At 52.8% G+C, this 17,462-nt stretch overlaps 1 long non-coding RNA gene across 1 annotated transcript in view; it reads right to left on the bottom strand.

Annotated features, from left to right (window-relative positions):
- The window catches only part of LOC128311322 (uncharacterized), a 137,275-nt gene extending 135,875 nt beyond the window's left edge, over nt 1–1,400 (bottom strand). The window contains exon 1 of the long non-coding RNA XR_008289706.1: nt 1,055–1,400. This is a non-coding gene — a long non-coding RNA (uncharacterized LOC128311322). The remainder of the gene's footprint in view (nt 1–1,054) is intronic.
- Between the last annotated feature and the right edge of the window lie 16,062 nt (nt 1,401–17,462).

Raw genomic sequence — 17,462 nt, 5'->3', positions numbered from 1 at the left:
CGCGGGGAAGTGAAGGGCGAGGCCAGCCGGGCACGGGCCCCCACCCCGGGGAAGAGCAGCGGGGTCAGAGGGACGGAGGGGCACTGAGAAAACCCCGGGGCTGCGAGTTCCAGGGGCTTCTGTCACCGGCGGGGGTGGGGAGGGCAGTGGTTCTGATGATCACACCCTTGGGAGCCAGTCAGCTGCAGCCCATGTGCTTCATAAACCTGGGTCCCTGCAGCAAAAACAGCCAGCTGGCAGGAGGAGAGAGGCCAGGCCCACGGAGAGTGCGTGGGGGGGAAGTGCTGAGTTACAGGCCCACGTTGTTGAAAAGTCCCCCAGCATTGTGGGCCATTCAAAGGACAGACCCTCTGAAGTTCATGATAGAGAAAATAATAGCCAGGTGCTGTACCAGGTCCCTCCCACTCTTGACTGCTCAGACACCCTCGGAAGTAGGTCAGATTTCCCCCCACTTTACAGGCGAACAGACTGAGGCTCAGGGGATTGCATACACCTTACCCTGGCAGCACCCAGAGTCACGACCTGAGTGCAGTCTGCGCTGTCCGCCCGGTGAAATAGCCTCTATTCACAGCCTGGAGGTGTGGAGGTGAGGGAAGGAGGGCAGGCGAGCAAAGCCTCCGGCTGAGTGCCTACGGTCAGTGTTTAATGACATCCTCCCGGGCCGGGCCCACTCCACCCAGCGAGAAGGGGCCCAACCTCTTGGCACCCCCCCAGAAAAGATCCAGGGATCCTTCCAGAGACCTCTGGACCTTGCTTCTTTGCAGCGGGCTTCCTGAGGAGCTGCGGTGGAAGCTGTCACATGTGCAGTGGAACTTGAGAACCAGACTGCAGCCCCAGGGGGTGGGGCTTAGCTGAGAAGAGCTGGCTGGAGCTCTCCAGGGGCCTTCCTCGGCTCTCCCTGCAGACAGCAGTGCTGGGGGGAGTGGGGGTGCCCTTCCAGGGGCTGAGAAGCCGCTAGGGGCACCTGCCCCTCTGGCAGGAGCGGCCCGTCTGCTGGCACTGAGGCCAGCTCTCAGGGTAGCAAGACAGGAGTTCAGCTGGGCGACTGACTCACCCTTGTTCCTGGAACTGTCTGAAGGCGGGAGAGGATGCTGTGGGTAGGTTCTAACTGTATCATCTGGGCTGGGGCCGGTAGCAGATGGTCCTTACAAAAAAAAAAAAAAATACTTCCATGTGGGCTTAAAATAGCACAGCACTCACCATCAGCTGAATGGGGAAATGTATGGGCCAGTCCGTCACGTGGGGGTGGGCGCGGCCGGCTGCAGGTTGGGACACAGGGCCGGGGCTCCAGCCTCTGTGGCCGAGGCGTGGAAGGCAGAAAAGGGAAGCCTCGGGCACCCGCTGTCTCCCTGTCCTCGTGTGAGGCAGGTGGCGGGGCGGACGCAGCCCCGCTCAAGCCCCACGACAGTGTTGAGCCCAGGAGCCCCAGGGCCACAGCGAGGACCTTGAGCCTAGAACGCACACAAGGCAGGCCCGGGGGCAGCAGAACGCAGAAGCGAGGCTGTCGTGGGGCTGGAGAAAATCTCAGAACTGCCACTCACCATCGGTGTGCTCTGGGGCACCTCCCCCGCTTCCCCTCACTTTGTTTACCTATAAAGCGTAGTCACATCATCCCGGGAGGGTAGAGGGTCCCTACCAGGAGCCCCACGCAGGCAGGTGCTCTCCGAATGAACGCACAGCTGGGGAGGGGCGGGCTCACTCCCTGAGGCATGAGGGCGTCCTCAGCCTCTCTCCCCTCTCACGTGTCCTTACTTAAACCATGCTGCATTCTGGCAAGTGAGAGTGGCACGCTCTGGGCTGACGCTGTGCGGGCGCACACTCAGAGGGGAAGAAGGTGACAGGAAGGGACCCACAGGCCGTGCGTGTGACCGGCAGCGAAGGCGGCACTCAGCCTGGTGGCTGGAGGCCCCGACTCTCTCCCGCCCGCCCCCCTAGAGTTCAGCCCGTAGAGCCTAGGCCAAGTGGCCTCTGAGGGGTGGAAGGCCCCCCAAGTGCAGCGCCGCTGGGGGCAGGCGCTCCAAGGGAGCCAGGAGGCCCTCAGGTGGCTTGTCCAGCACAGAAGGCTTGCCCGAGATGGTGGCTTTCTGCAGAGTTCACCCTCGTGCCCTCCGGGGGGACGCTAACGCTGGCTCTGCGAGAGACTGAAACAGTGTGATTTGTGCCAACCTCGGTGATGGAAATGCTCCCATCGTGGCCAGTGCGATCTCCGAACGTGGACTTGGGAAGACAGCACGCTCAGCTGCCATGAGCTCCACCGTCCAGCACATCACTGGCGATGAATATACCAGCCGCCCCACATGAGGCTCGCGGGACAGCCTGAGGCGTAGGGGGATACGTGTAAGAGTTAAGATGTGGACACTTCAGTTAACCCTGTGGTTAACTGTGTCCGGTTAAAGCCCAGCTCTGCTGACTAGCTGTGTGGCCTTGGGCGACTTACAGAACCACTCTGGGCTTCTCCTGTGAAGCGAGGACAGCCGTCGCACCACCCTCGTTATAAGGGTAACTGTCTGGTGGTGATAATCTGTACCTAATGAGCTATTATTTTAGATGATGTAACTGAGGTCAAACACGGGGCTCTCCCGGCCAGCTCTGGTCTGGAAGGAGCATGTGAGAGGCTCACCCACCCCAAATCAAACACATACACGCCTGCGCTTGACCCCACACCCCCTCACTGCCGCTTTCTCTCTCCTCCCTCCGACACTTCTTCAAAGGGATGTCAGGCCGCCTCCATTTCCTGTCCTCCCGCCCACTGGTCCACCCGCTGCCCCCGTCAAGCCACCACGTCAGTTCTTGCCCACGTCACCAGTGGCCCCACTTTCCGATCCACGACACATTTCTCAATCATCCTCTTGCTCAACTTTCCATTAGGACCTGCTGACCCCTCAGCCTCAGGGACATGTGTGTCCCTCGTTCCTCTCCTGCTTCTTTTCCCCATCTCTTTGCCTGGGTCATCCTTCTCTGCCTGGCCGATAAATGAGGGTGCCTCAAGCCTCAGACGGGGTCACGTGTCCCCTGCTAACCGCCGTGTGGGTAAGCTCGCCCATCCCACGGTCTCTGCTGCTCTGTGTGTATTCCAGTCTCCCCCGGATTCCTCAGTCCGGGCTTCCCCTCGGCCCCCACAGCAACACCAGTGCAAGTCCGAACCAGCCCCGCCGGCCGGGTCAGAGACGCCTCTGGCTCAGCCCGTCCAAACCCGAGCTCCTGACTCCCTCCCTGGACCTGTTCTGCTTCCCGAGTCGGCAGCTTCCTCAATGGTCACCCACATGGATTCTTTGTCACCATCCCTTCCCTTGCCCCGGACTAACGTACCCCGAGTTGTTTCCCTCCTGGCATCCGGCAAACGCATCCACTTGGTCCTCTGTCTTCGCCCCACCCCCGCAGCGTAAGCCAGGACCATCTCAGGGACCAGGCAACGCTACAGCCACCCAGCTGTCCTTCCACCTCCACGCCCTAACCCTAACCCTAACCCTAACCCTCGCCCTCCGGTCTGCCGTCTGCTCCCACACCTGAGACGCGGTCAGGTCCCCCTCACCCAGAACGCTCTTGGACACAGACCAGAATCCCAACGTGGCCTCTTAGGGCCTGCATAACTAGCCTCAGACTATTTCTCTTTCTCTTTCTCTCTCCCCTTTCTTCCCGAACGATGTTCCTCTTATCTGCCCCTGCACTCACCCGTGCAACCCAATGCCCCGTTCGTGCTTCTGATTCCAGCCTAAGCACTGCTTTCGCGGGAAGACCTTCCTTCTTCCCTGTGCCACCTCTGCTCCTTACCCGCACACAGGAGATACCTTGTACTATCCGCCCCCCGACCTTCCTGTATCATTTTTGTCATAGCTGTTAATAGGCTTGGAACTATTCACTTATATGTGTGGTTAATTAACATTTATCTCTCCCCCTGGGCTAGGAGTCCCCAAAGCCAGAGCAGACCAGCATTTTGAGCAGGGTAATGCTTTACCCTGGGGCATTGTCTGCGAACTGGCAGGAGGGCCCAGCCCCACCCACCAAATGCCTGTGACCCTCCCAGCCACTGTGCCGGCATTAGAAGCCCGTGGACATTTCCACACACCCTGGCAGGCTGGCCCCCGGCCTCCTGCCCTAGATGGTGAGAGCGGAGGGGACAGGAGTGCATCTAGGTTTGTCCTGCCCCCCACCCCACCCCACCCCCCCGTGGATGGCCCAGTACAGAGTGGATGCTCTGAAAACACACGTGGATGAGGGAACGGAGCTCCTGCCTGAGGGTTTTGAACAAGCCATGCCGGCCGCCATGGCAGGCACCACTCAGGGACTTGCAGTTGGGGTTCAGGAGGCCATCTGGCCTGTGGTGGGACTTGACAGTGAGCCTCACCTCCCGGGCGACAGAGTCGCCTCACGGTGCCCGCCCAGAGCTCCAGCACAGAGGACCACGGTCAGCCCCTTCACCGTCTCACCATCTGTGGCCACTCCGGGCACAGGGTGACAAGGCCGATCCTCACTTGACCGTGTGCCCAGGAGAAGCCGCTGGCACTTTTCTCTGCTTGTCGGGCTCTCTGCCTTCTCCCCACCTGCTGCCAAACTTCCACGTAGCCCTGCCCCGTGTGGAGCTAACTGCCAAGAAGAACCAGACTCTCAGGCCAGGCCATCAGGGAGGGGAGGGCCAGTGGGGGATGGGTACTGCCCCAGATCAAGGCCCCAGCTCTTCCCTCTGGCTTCCCGCTCTGCAATTCCTCTCACATTATGAGCCTCTCTCCCCATCATCCAGATTCCAATCACTTCAGCCAGTTTGGTGAACTTTCACCAATGAATTCACCTTAGGTTCCGTGTCCATTCATGCGACAGACATCTGTCCGGCACCCACTTTGTGTCATCGGGACCACCCCGGCACGCACCTCCATGTTCCCCCTGTGCTGGCCTCTCCCGTTGTGCACATGCGTGCGGTCCAGCACGTCTCGCGTCTTGGGTCTACGGTCTTGTGCGTGCTCGATCCATCAGTTTAACAAGATGGCTTCGTACCGTTCTGTGCTGGGGCAGCGCTTGGCCCTGGTCACACAGTAACCAACAACTCCACATGTCCCTGGCCTCAAGGAGGTCACTTCTGATCCTGTTTCCCTCTTCATCTGCCTGCCTTATTTAATCCCTAACCCCCTTTTCTGTGTCAAGCGCACTGCTGAGTCCTGGAGACCCTTCAGCATTAGGAAGAGTGTCTACATCTGACATGATCAGAGAATAAGACAGAGGGCTTTAAATGGAAAAGTAGGGCATAAAGTACAGACAAGATGCCATAGAAACTCCAAGCAGGAGAGGTCAGCATGGGCGGAGCAGTACAATAGAAACTGCAGGAGGGATTAGCATCAGGTTCCCCTTTAAAGAACAGAAAATAATAACAATGGCAGCTAATACTTACTGAGCCCTAACACTGTTCTGATCAATTTATGAGGACTGTCTTACCTAATTCTCACAATCACCCTACAACACAGGTGTTATTCTTGTTCTCATTTTGCAGACAAGAAACTGGGACACTCGGGAGTAATTGTCTTAAGGTTGGGCAGCTTGTAAACGGCAGAGCCAGGCCTTGAACCTATGCAGCCTGGCCTCCAATAGTGCTCTCAGACACCACCAAGAGGATCTGAGTGTATTAGCTATCTACAGCTGTGTAACAGATGTCCCCCCACTTAGCAGCCTGACACAACACAGAGTTGTCATCTTGCACGTCCCATGGGTCGGGAATCTGGGACTGGCTTTTGGCCTCTCTTGAGCTGCAGTAAAGAAGAGAGCCCGTGTCCCCTCTGGGGGAGACTGGGGGAAGACTTCGTTCCTAGCTCGCTCTCGCGGTGGCCAGCAGGCCTCAGGTCTCAGCTGGCTGTTGCTGGATTCCTCACCTCCTTGCCTCATGGGCCTCTCCAAGGGGCAGCTCACATCACAGCAGCCACTCTGCTCAGAGTGAGGGAACAGGAGAGAGGGACAACAGGACAGAGGTCACCGTTGACTTGTATCCCAGTCACGGAAGCGACATCTCGTCGTTTTTGCCTTTGTCTGTTGTCTTTTGACGAGAGGCAAGGTCATCGGATCTGGCCAACACCCAAGCGGATTGCAGTAGGGCACGGACACCGGAAGTGAGGGCCGTGGGCCACCTCAGAGGCCGCCCGCCACATCGGGCTAGTGGAGGAGACAGGCATCCACAATGTGAGGCGTGAGCTCATTATCTGCCCCCCGGTTCCTAACCCCAGAGATCCCGACTGTGTGTTCTTAAGTAAGAATAATAGTCTCGAAGTGAGCTAAAACTTGATTCCCAGCCTGAGAGAATTCTTCCTCCTGTTCTTCCCAGAAACTAAGTGCCAAATAAGACAAGCACTTCTTAAAGATCAGCGGCGCACTCGGCTATGTAAGGAAACACAAGTGTATTTGTATTTCGCTGGCGTCGGGCTCAAAACTTGGCAGCAGTTTTCACTCCCACGCCCTCGCCATACGACTTCGGGCGGCCCCCCTAGAGTGCTTCTCTCCACATCTTTTCCTCTTCTCTCCCACTGCCCGTTAAAGAGGAGGCACCCTGTGGCTCCAGGGCTAGAGTTTCTCCTTCCGTCATTTCCAAGCACCGCCATCAACATCCCTTCTGGGAGCCCTTCGCACACGGGCCCGGTCACCACTCAAAGGCCATCCGTGGCTCCAAACTCAAGCCTGGAGTTCAAGACCTTCCATTCTGCAGCCCAAACCTGCTCCCCACGTAACGGTGGTCCAGTTAAGCTGGTCCATGTGCCTTGAATCTTCCCGTTCCCATGCCTCCGTTTCACCCCATTTCCTAAGCCTTGAGTGTTTTTCCTGTTCCTCTTCACCTACTCAAATCCTGGCCACCCTTCACGGCCAAGTCCATGCCCCACCTTCTCAATGAACTTCTCCAAGACTCCTCCAGCAACCCAAGGCCAGGCTTGGCAGAAGGCAGTGTGTGTTCAACAAGGTCAGCTAAATAAAAACACTCATCAAGGGGCCCCTGGGTGGCTCAGTTGGTTGAGCTTCCGACTCTTGGTTTCAGCTCAGGTCATGATCTCACAGTTCGTGAGTTCAAACCCCTCATCAAGCTGTGCTGATAGTGCACAGCCTGGTTGAGATCTTTCTCTCTCTCTGCCCCTCCTGCTCTCTCTCTGTCTCTCTATCACCCTCTCCCAAATAAATAAACTTAAAAAAAAAAAAAATACTCATCAAAGCAAGGAAACCACTCCGGAAAAGTTGTCTGAGTTTTCCTCCCTAAACCTACAGCCTTGTCCTCATCACCACTACCTGCTTACTCCCGCCGGGGCACTCTGGACTCAGCCTTCCAGCTCACCTGCGCAACAGTTCCCAACATCCTTCTGTATGACCACTGGCTACCACCCAACCCCATGTCCTAAGAGACGGCTTTCTCTGGGCCCCACATATCTCCCGCTGCCCAGGTAATCCCAGTTAGACTAAGCACTTTCATCCGCTGAGTCTGATTCATCCCTGAATCCAGAGCAGGGCTCAGACACGGAAAATATGGTCAGGAATGGTGAAGAAGACAAAGAATGTTCATTGATAGGACTCCTCCATAAAACACACCAAAGGTGCTTCACTCGTTATTTCTTTAGTGCTCAGAAATCCAAGGATATCTTTCCACTTCAAAACCGAACGACATAAACTCGGTACCGTCCTGCCAGGGAGGAAAGCACAACGGGGATGCTCAAGGTCAACAGTGAACAACAGCCTCATCTGCCATAGCTGTGGAGCCACTGAGGCGGTGCGTCCGAGGTCCCGATGTCCAACAGTCCAGGGTGAGACAGGCAGGCAGCAGACAGAGGCGCGGATGTGAGAGGCCGACGTGAAACAGGCCCGCGGTGCGCACTGGGAGCATCGCACCCACACTCCCCGTGTCGGCGTGGCCCCCAAGTCTTCCAGGTACCGCCTCCCGCTCCCTGGCCGCGGGACATATGACACCCACATTACTCACTACACATTCACTCTTGAACTTTATATCCTGCTGTTCTCTTTTCGCACGTTGTTCAGAAATAAACGCTGGTGCCCACATTACATTTTGCTTTTAAATAGCCTGCCGCATGGGGCGCCTGGGTGGCTCCGTCGGTTAAGCGTCTGACTTCGGCTCAGGTCATGATCTCATGGTCCGTGGGTTCGAGCTCCTGTCGGGTTCTGTGTTGACAGAGCCTGAAGCCTGCTTCAAATTCTGTGTCTTCCTCTCTCTTTGCCCCTCCCCTGTTCGTGCTCTCTCTCTCTCTCAGAAATAATGAATAAATATTAAAAAAAAAAAAATTAATAGCCTGCCACAGAAGAGATTCGCCTAGGGCTCTCGGAGCCACACCAGACGGGGTCCAGGCCATTTGCATGGAAGGCAGAAGTTAGAGCTAGTGCGAGCTGACAGGGAAGGGCACTGCCGTCCCCGACCGGGGGCCTCGAAGGAAGTCTCTTGACTATTCTAAACTAAGGCTGGCTTTTCTAAAAAGCACCTTCTCTCAGGCTTTTCCATCTCAGGACCACTTTATATTCTCAAAAATTATCGAGCATCCCTAAGGAGCTTGTGTTCATGTGAGTTGTATTTGAAGATATTTACTGTACTAGAAATTAAAACTGAGAAAATCTTCGAATATTTTTCAATTTGTATCAAAAATCACAATATAGATTCATCACACATTGGCATACATTTTTATATTTTAAGAAAATAACTGCATTTTCCAAAGCAAAAATAACAGTGAGCAGAATGGCAACAGTTTATGCATTTCCCAAGCTCCCTAAGTGTCTGAATTAATGGAAGACAGCTGTATCCTCACATCTGCTTCTGCTTTCAATGTGCACATTATGCTGTTTTAGTTGAGGGATGTGAAGGAAAGTCAGCCTCAAGTATACAGTTGGACAAGAGAGAACAACGTCATGATGGTTTTTTCACGTCATTGTGGATGTTCTTCTTTGATAGTACACCAAAACTCAACAAATGGTACTTCCTTTTTTTTTTTTTATGTATTTCTTTTGAGGAAGAGAGAGGAAGAGAGCAAGTGAGGGAGGGGTAGAGGGAGAGGAGAGAGAGAGAATCCCAAGCAGGCTCCGGCCTGTCAGCACAAAGCCAGCCGTGGGTCTCGATCCCACAAACCTCGAGATCACGACCTGAGCAGAAATCCGGAGTCAGACACTTAACCGGTTGAGCCACCCAGGCACCTGTCTGGTACTTTCTCAAAGGTTAGTTGCACTGTCAAATCTGAAACCATATCAGTTAATTTTTCAAACACTGCTGCATTGAAACCCACTGTAATATATTTTGGATATTTCTTTACCTGGTCAAGCATTTGCAACATCATGCATTCATCACTTGGGAAATACGATTCATTGAGTTATGAGCATGTGTGATATGTTGACATATCTCATTATACAACATCCATAAATCATAGCAGTAACATAACCATTTAAGCTCATCAGAAAACTCTGAATTAGGAAGCTATCAAACTCACAGCAGTGGATACAAGTTTTCTAAAATTCTAATTTTCACTTGAAAGTTTCAATTTTTTTAAGTTTATTTATTTATTTTGAGATGGAGAGAAAGCACAAGTCGGGGTGGGGGGGGGGGCAGGGAGAGGGGGAGAGACAGAGAATCCCAAGCAGGCTCCCCACTGACAGCACGGAGCCTGGCATGGGACTTGAACCCATGAACTGTGAAATCGTGACCTGAGCCCACATCAAGAGTCAGACACGTAACCAACTGAGCCACCCAGGTGCCGCTTGAAAATTACAATTTTATAATTGGCAACAAATATTGTCAGATATTTTTCTTAAAGAAATAGGCTCATTTCATTTATTTTCAGGTCTGAAACAACTGGGTTTGACAGTCAGTTGTCCTTTTCATCAACACCGTGCTGCGCAGAAAGCCTGGACAAGAAACCCAGCCCCTCGCCGATGACCCATGACGTTGGGCCACACGAAGCCATTCTGATCCTTTAATTCCTTTTCATTGAACAACATTTAAAAAAATCAGTACAAGGCTTCTTTCACCCTTGTTCGTTTTCTCTGAGGTTGGGACAACAGTGAGACGGATGTTCCCGGCCATGGACCCCGGAGCCAGGTCCCCGCGTTGGAATCCCGGCTCTCTCATGGCTCCGCCACGTGAGTGGGTCAGTTTCCGACTGCTCTCTGCCTCGGTTTCCTCGGCTGTACAATGGGCCTGCTTGGCCGTGCTGCTGTGGGGACCCAGCGAGCTCCTGATGACGACCTCACTAGAGGCAACTGTTGGCACTCGGCAGAGGGCCGGGCCCGGGGCCCTGCACTGGGTGGGAGGGCCTCCGCAACCCGTCGGCTTTCCCACCCCCCAGGCAGCACGTGGCCCCTGTCTCAGGTGACAGTGTGTCTAGGAATCTAGAAAAGTTCAACTACGGGCAGCCCTCCTGGCTCTCTCCTCCCCCTCCTGTCAGTGAGGAGAGAGAGGCCCGGCAACAGGGCCCCCGACACCCGAGTCCTGCGGGGCCAGGAGGAGATGGCGGCAGGCGACCTGCCATCATCACCTTCCGGCGGGGGCACGGGTGACAGTACAGGTGACCTGGGGGGTGCCCAGAGGCTCCAGTCCGGCAGCTGAGCACGAAGCAGGGATGCCCTGCATCTGGGGGAAGCTGTGAGGGAGCGGCCACCCCAGTAAGCACAGCCCCCACGCCGGGAAGGGGGCGCGCCAGCCCGCCCAGCAAGGGCCTCCTCCTGTACCAGCCATGAGGGACTCTCCCCCACCGCAGGGCAGGGCCAGACCCCATCCCACGAGGCACAGTGCTCCGGGACAGGCGTCAAGGCAAAGGGGAGGTGGGGCGGAGGACAGGCTGCTGACCATTTTGATTCAGACACTCCAAGAGGCGCGGAGTCGGCACAGGGGACTCAAACAGGAAGTACCTGCAAGACGGGTACTGACACCTGGAACCGAAGCACACAGCACGCACGCGCAGGTGACGTCTGGACCACCGGGCGCGGCCAGGGAGTACCCAGCAGCCGCTGGCTTTCTGTCCACAAGGTCCTTCAGGTGTACTCTCACCTGAGTCTTGTCCTACCCGGGCCTTCCCTCTTGAGGACCTTTGGTGACCCTCACCTTGCAGTGACCTTACCACTCATCTGAATTTCTGTCACAAGAGAAGGTTGTCGACATTGCCTGCTGCTGTTTTCCTACTGATTGCACATTCTATATCCGATAAGGGGCTAATATCTGAGTATAAGGAGCTCATGCAACTCAATAGCAAAAAGCAAACAAAAAAACAACAAAAAAGAAAAAAAATCCAATTAAAAATGGGCAGAAGATCTGAATAGACGTTTTTCCAAAGAAGACCTACACATGGCCCGCTGATCCCCAGAAAGATGCTCTACATCATTAATCATCAGGGAAATGCAAATCAAAACCACAATAAGACATCACCTCACCCCTGTTTGAGTGGCTATCATCATGAAGACTAGAAATAGCCAGTGTTGGCGAGGATGTGGCGAAAAGGGCACCCTCGCAACCGCCACCTTTTTGGTGGGAATATAAATTGGTGTGGCCACTATGGAAAATGGTATGGAGGTACCTCAAAAAAATAGAACTGCCATATGATCCAGCAATTCCCCGTCTGCAGATTTATCCAAAGAAAATGAAAATGCCAGCTTCAAAGGATGCACCCCCATATTCTTTGCAGCATTATTATAATAGCCAAGGCATGGAAACCAATCTGAGTGTCCACTGATGGATGAATGGGTAAGGAAACTGTGGTATATCTATGTCATAGAATGTTATTCGGCCACGAAAAGGAATGAAATTTTGCCATTTGCCACATGAGTGGACCTCAAGGGCATGATGCTAAGTGAAAAAGTCAGACAGAGAAAGATAAATGATCTCTCTTACATGTGGCATCTTAGGGGGAAAAAATTAATTTAAAAAAAATCCACACTCAGATTCCCAAGCTCATAGAGAACAGATTGGTGGTTGCCAGAGGTGGGGTGTAGGGGTTGGGAGAATTGGGTGAACCGTTTTTAGTATTTTGTTTGTTTAAATAAATTAAGGGGGTGGGGGAAGAGCCCTCTGCTCAAGAATCTGACGTTATAGCTGGGAGAGAAACAGATAATGAACAATAAGCAGAATGGTAAGTAATTATATAATATGTTCGAAAGTGCCATAAAATCTATAAACACAGCCAGAGAGATTAAGAGTTTGCCATTTTCAATGTGGGAAGGCTTTACTGAGAAAATGACATTTAAACAGAGGTGTGACGGAGGTGAGGTAGTTGTCTCTGTGGACATCTGGGGGAAGAACCTTCCAGATGGATGGAACAGCCAGTGCCAAAGCCCTCGGTGGACACTCATCTGATGAGAGGAAAAGCAGAGAGGTTGGTGTACCTGGAACTGAGTAAGAACCGGGGAGAGGAGAGGGGTTGACGTGGTGCCCAGGCCATGCGGGCCCTGCAGGACCCTGCAGGACACTCCCTGATGGGCGGGAGGGGAGGTCAGGAGCTCTGGAAGGTCTCCAACCCTGGAGTTGTAACGGGACGATCTGACGGCCGTCACTGAAAATAGCCAAGACGAGAGGCTGGAAGACCAGCGAGGGCTCTACTGCGGTCGCCCAGGCCAAGGAAGATGGTGGCACCCACCAGGTGGTAACAAGGCAGGTGGGCGGAAGCGTCCAGAACCTGTACATACTTGGGACATTGGCTCAATGGGATGTTCTGGCTTTCTCGATTTTAAGATAATGCATTCATTCTGGGGTTAGCCCAAGTCAAGTGAGTTACGTACTCCCTGACGATCGTATACGTTCGTGTGGAAGCAGAATCCCCCAAAAAACCAGTAATACCATTCTTCACCCATCATGTTGATTAAAAATGGATACTGATAAGCATACGGAGAAAGAAGTACTATTATACCATCGTAGGCGCGTAAATTGGGGTCATCTTCCTGGAGATCGAGTCACTGAATCTACCACGTTAAATCCCGCGCACTTTCACCCCACCTGCCGTTTCTAGTCACCTACCCCGCAGAAATATCCCCAAACACCCAGATGTGCAAAAAAATGCTCTTTTTTTTTTTTTTTTGACAATCACTGCCACACTGTTTGTAAAAGCAACCAATTGAAATAAACCCACATGCTCATCAATAAGTGATTGGCCAAGTACACTTGGCTTGGATTACTACACATCCTTTGAAATAACAAGGTAGGTGTGCATCTGCGTATGTTATGAAAAAGGCCCGGGGCGGGGGGGGGGGGGGGGGAGCGTCCTGAATTGTCCATAGGGATTACTTACAGAAGGCAGGTTGAGAAACAGAATTAGTTAGAGGAGAATTATGTCCTTTTCACTCTGGATTGTTCTGTGTTGTGTAAGAGCAAATCCATGCATTATTGGTGTAAATATTGTCAATGTGAACTTTTTACGCTTAAGCACAGGAACTTTTATGACCCCATCCTGAGCGCCCATGGTCTGTGATCAAGGCTTCTCTGGACCCAAACCCACCCTATCTGTACCACAGCCTCTGGAAGAGGTCAATTTTTCATGCATTTCATAAAACTGAAAGCCTCAGGGTCCTTACTAACCTAGGCCCTTTTTATTTTTATTTATTTATTTTTTCAATATATGAAATTTATTGTCAAATTGGTTTCCATACAACACCCAGTGCTCATCCCAAAAGGTGCCCTCCTCAATACCCATCACCCACCCTCCCCTCCCTCCCACCCTCCTAGGTCCTTTTTAAATAAGTAGTCGTTTTGAGGGTGCCTCGGTGGCTCAATCAGTTAAGCATCTGATTCTTGCTGTTGGCTCAGGTCATGACCTTGTGGTCATGAGATTGAGCCCCACGTTGGGTTCTGTGCTGACAGAGTGAAGCCTGCTGGGATTCTCTCTCTCCCTCTCTCTCTGCCCCTCCCCTGCTTGCTCTCTCTCTCTCCAAAAAATAAATGTAAAACAAAAAGTAGTTATTTTTTGTGCCTAATACTACATTTTACATTTTGTACCTTCATCTTAAAGAGGAGCCTAAAAAGAATAAGCCCGATAAAGCTGCATCTGCCCTTACAACTGCTCACGCTGGTGTCACAGCCCTGTACAGGGGCAGGCACATTTCCCACTCAAGCCTTTTGTAGGCCTTCCTACAGGCTGAGCAGCGACAAGCAAGGTCAGAAAAGAGGAACTAAGAACAAATCCCCCCAAAACAAAGAACTACCAATGGGCAGACATAACCCCAGTGAAACCCCAGAAGTCATTTTTCACAGTGTGCTGAGAAACTCGGGCAATTTTACAGGAAACACCATTAGCCTGGAGATCAGAACAGCCACGATGTAAGTGAAATAGTGAGAAAGTCAAGACAGCCTGTGAAACAAGTCTCATAACGAAAGAAAATGATTCTTTAGAGCAGAGAAGCTTTCAGCCACAGAAACCCAGAACAACAGGGAGCCAGAAGAGAAACAGGTCTGTCTGAGGAATGGGTTTTAATTCTCCAGTCCCGATGGCAAGCACCTCTCACAACACATCGGGGGAAGAAATGCATGGAAACCTAATGTCACTAAGCATTCAAATCTGCTAACCTGCTCCCTGGCTCTGATCCCGCAGTCACCAGGCAACCGTTGGATTAAGATCAACCGTTTGCCAGGTAGATTTCTCCGCACAGAATAGGGTAAGCCGAGGACTCAGCCCTCTAGACCCTTCGACAGATGGAGTTCTCATTGTAAAATAACAAGCTGACATCCAGCATAGACATCAGTGCCATGAGCGTGGTTAATGTGAGTCTACCCCAGAGAGAGGGATTTGCGATTTGTTGTCTGAGCCTGCACAGCTAGCCCAGCCCCTGGACTGTGAGAATTTGCCCACTGCCCATGTGCAAACTGCTATGTGACCTCTCACACAGCTGTCATCTAAACTGACTCTGTCCAAACCCAGTTGTGCGCTCAGCGACAAGCCGTAGCTGGGTGGTTCTGCTGGGTCCACATCTGTGGGATTATACACAGTTGACTGGCCATTGTATAAGCCAGCTGGCAAGTCTGTGACTTAGTGCCACAAGACAGCCCAGATCTGAGGTCAAAGCCAATTGTTAGCTGGTGCGTGGGTACCTAGGTCAGGGTCCACGTCTGATGGAGACCCACAGATGGCGATCTCCTTTCCTTCTCTGTCCCATCCCTGCTGGAAACTGTCACAGGAAAGGTACCAGGCAGCCCCTTACAGGTGTCACGTGTTTTTCGTAATTCCAACAAAAGGAGTCCAAATACTAGGCAGGAAATGACGTCACTGGAGCGGGGCTGTCCTCAGAGAGTGTCTCTTTCCTCCATCAGTGGATCTGTGATCAGAAGATCCAGTAGGAGAAGAAGAGCAGGGCAGGCTCTGGATTCTAGAGAGAGTGGCTGCCTTCTGGGCTGTGCTGGGAAAAGAGAATAGAAGCAACTAGAGAATAACCCAAGAGGATGAGCTTAGAGCCGGCGCCTGAGAAGAATGTTCCCGGGACAGTGTCAGTGACAGCTCATGGTCCTGGTGAACAAACCACAGCAGACCACTTGCTGGACAGCAACGAGATGCCATTCATTGGTACACCAAGAAATGAGCCGCATTTCCTGAAACCTGTTTTTTTTTCTGTTCCCATAAACGGGCATTTTTTCCTCTCATTCAAAAGAGACACAATACAGAAAAATCAGAGAACAGATGCAGAGGCCATAAAACACCAAGACGAGGATTTGCATCTGCTCAAGGTGAAACATTGGCAGGCCAGGCCCTGGCAGACGGGGAGACCTGGGGGTACGCTTCTCTGGAACAGGATACTGGGGCTTTCTGGCTGCGACATCCGTCACCCCATTGATCTCCAGAGTTGATCTGGCTGATCTGGCTGGCTAGGCGGGTGTCCCCCTCTGCCCATGTGTGTCCCTCCAGAAGCTACGTGCTCGGTGGAAGAGGATGATCGTCCCCGGCACAGGAGGACCATTCTTGGGGCAAGGGTGTATGAGTGGCTGTGCTCCCCTCCTACCAATGGACCTCCCAGCAAGCTCTCAAGGACCACTGGGAGGAGAACGTAGGGTAGACAAGCTTCCAAGACCCCAGACACGTCCGAATGAGGCGCTGCGGGTGGGAGTCTGCCTTTCTTAAAACAAAACAACACACTGCCTACACTCACATATCTCCTACTTCAACTGTCTTGCTCAAAAGGCATAGACAGTGCTCACCACCCTGCTCATAACAGAGATGATTTGGAAGCAGCCTAGGTGAGCCTCAAAGAGGAGATACCTCCCCTCCGCAAAAAAAAACAAAAAAAACACATGTTGTGTTTCCATAGGATGAAATGATAGGCAGCTGTATAAATGGACTCTGCAGGAACCCTGCTCATCCTTCAAGATCCTGCTACAGTCCCCAGACCACAGCCCTGACACTGGGACTGGTCCCAGCCCCCAAACACCCAGCTGTGTCCATAGCACTTGAAGCCTGTAGCCCAGTCCGCTCTGCGTTGGGCTCTCTGCCCTGACCTCTGAAGGGCAGGGACCGCGGCTCACTCATACCTCATCACCCACCCTCCACCTCCGTAGGACCCTCAGCACACAGCGGGCACTCCCCGAGCGCTTGTCGTATTAAAATAACTTCGAGGCTCGCTGCAGATTCTGCTTCCCTTTGACGCTCTAAGCTCCACGTGGGACTTTTTTCAATCACCTTCAGTTCCTGGAAAGCCCTGAACTTTCAACCGTGTGGTGGGCATAGATTCTGTCCTTCTAAATACATGCAATGGTCTCCCCATCTTGCGCAGTCACCCAAGGCACAAAATAAACTCGGCTTTGGAAACCAGAACCCAGAAGAAGACCCCTTGGTAAAATTTCCCAAAAGGGGCCTTGCTTACATTCTACGACCATAAATTGTAGGCAAGCCACCTGAACCATTGTGCTGTGTACTTCCAAACAGACAACCTGTCACCATAGCAACACTCACATCTGTCATTACCTCAGAGAGAGAACACCTTTTAAAAGAAATCTACTTAGCAACATGTCATGTCAACTTCAGTGCTTCTTACGGATTCTCTCAGGAATCTAGGCCTGAGTGCCCTGGGATAAACCGTGCCTCTGTGAACGATCTAGAAGGCACTGCCGCAGCCCAAAGTGGCCTCTTCCTCCACCTGCCCCCACCTGTCCTTGGATGATTCAGGTACCGGGGCCTCCCTGAAGCCACGGCTGATTGCCATGCACACAGGGCAGTTACACAAGCCAGTTGTTATGAAAATAATAGCTGTCACCCTGGCATCGTGCATGCATAGCCTCTTAATCCTTGGGCCAGCCCATGCAGCAGGCATTACCCCCACTTAGCGATGAGGAGCCCGGCTCCAGCCCTCCCCACTGCAGTGACATCATAAGCCACACCTGGCTCCCAACACACCGTCCACCCCGTGTGGATCTGTGAACTTTCCCCACAACTCAGAAAGGAGGATCTTTTTTCTCATCCCCATTTTACAGAAGGGAAAACTGTCTTGGAGAAGTGAAGCATCTTGCCCAAGCTCCCTCCAGAGGACAGCTCAGGTGCAGAGACACAGCCTCT

This window comes from Acinonyx jubatus, chromosome A3 (assembly GCF_027475565.1).
Source record: "Acinonyx jubatus isolate Ajub_Pintada_27869175 chromosome A3, VMU_Ajub_asm_v1.0, whole genome shotgun sequence".
NCBI lineage: Eukaryota > Metazoa > Chordata > Mammalia > Carnivora > Felidae > Acinonyx > Acinonyx jubatus.
This window is presented reverse-complemented; position numbering and strand designations above follow the sequence as displayed.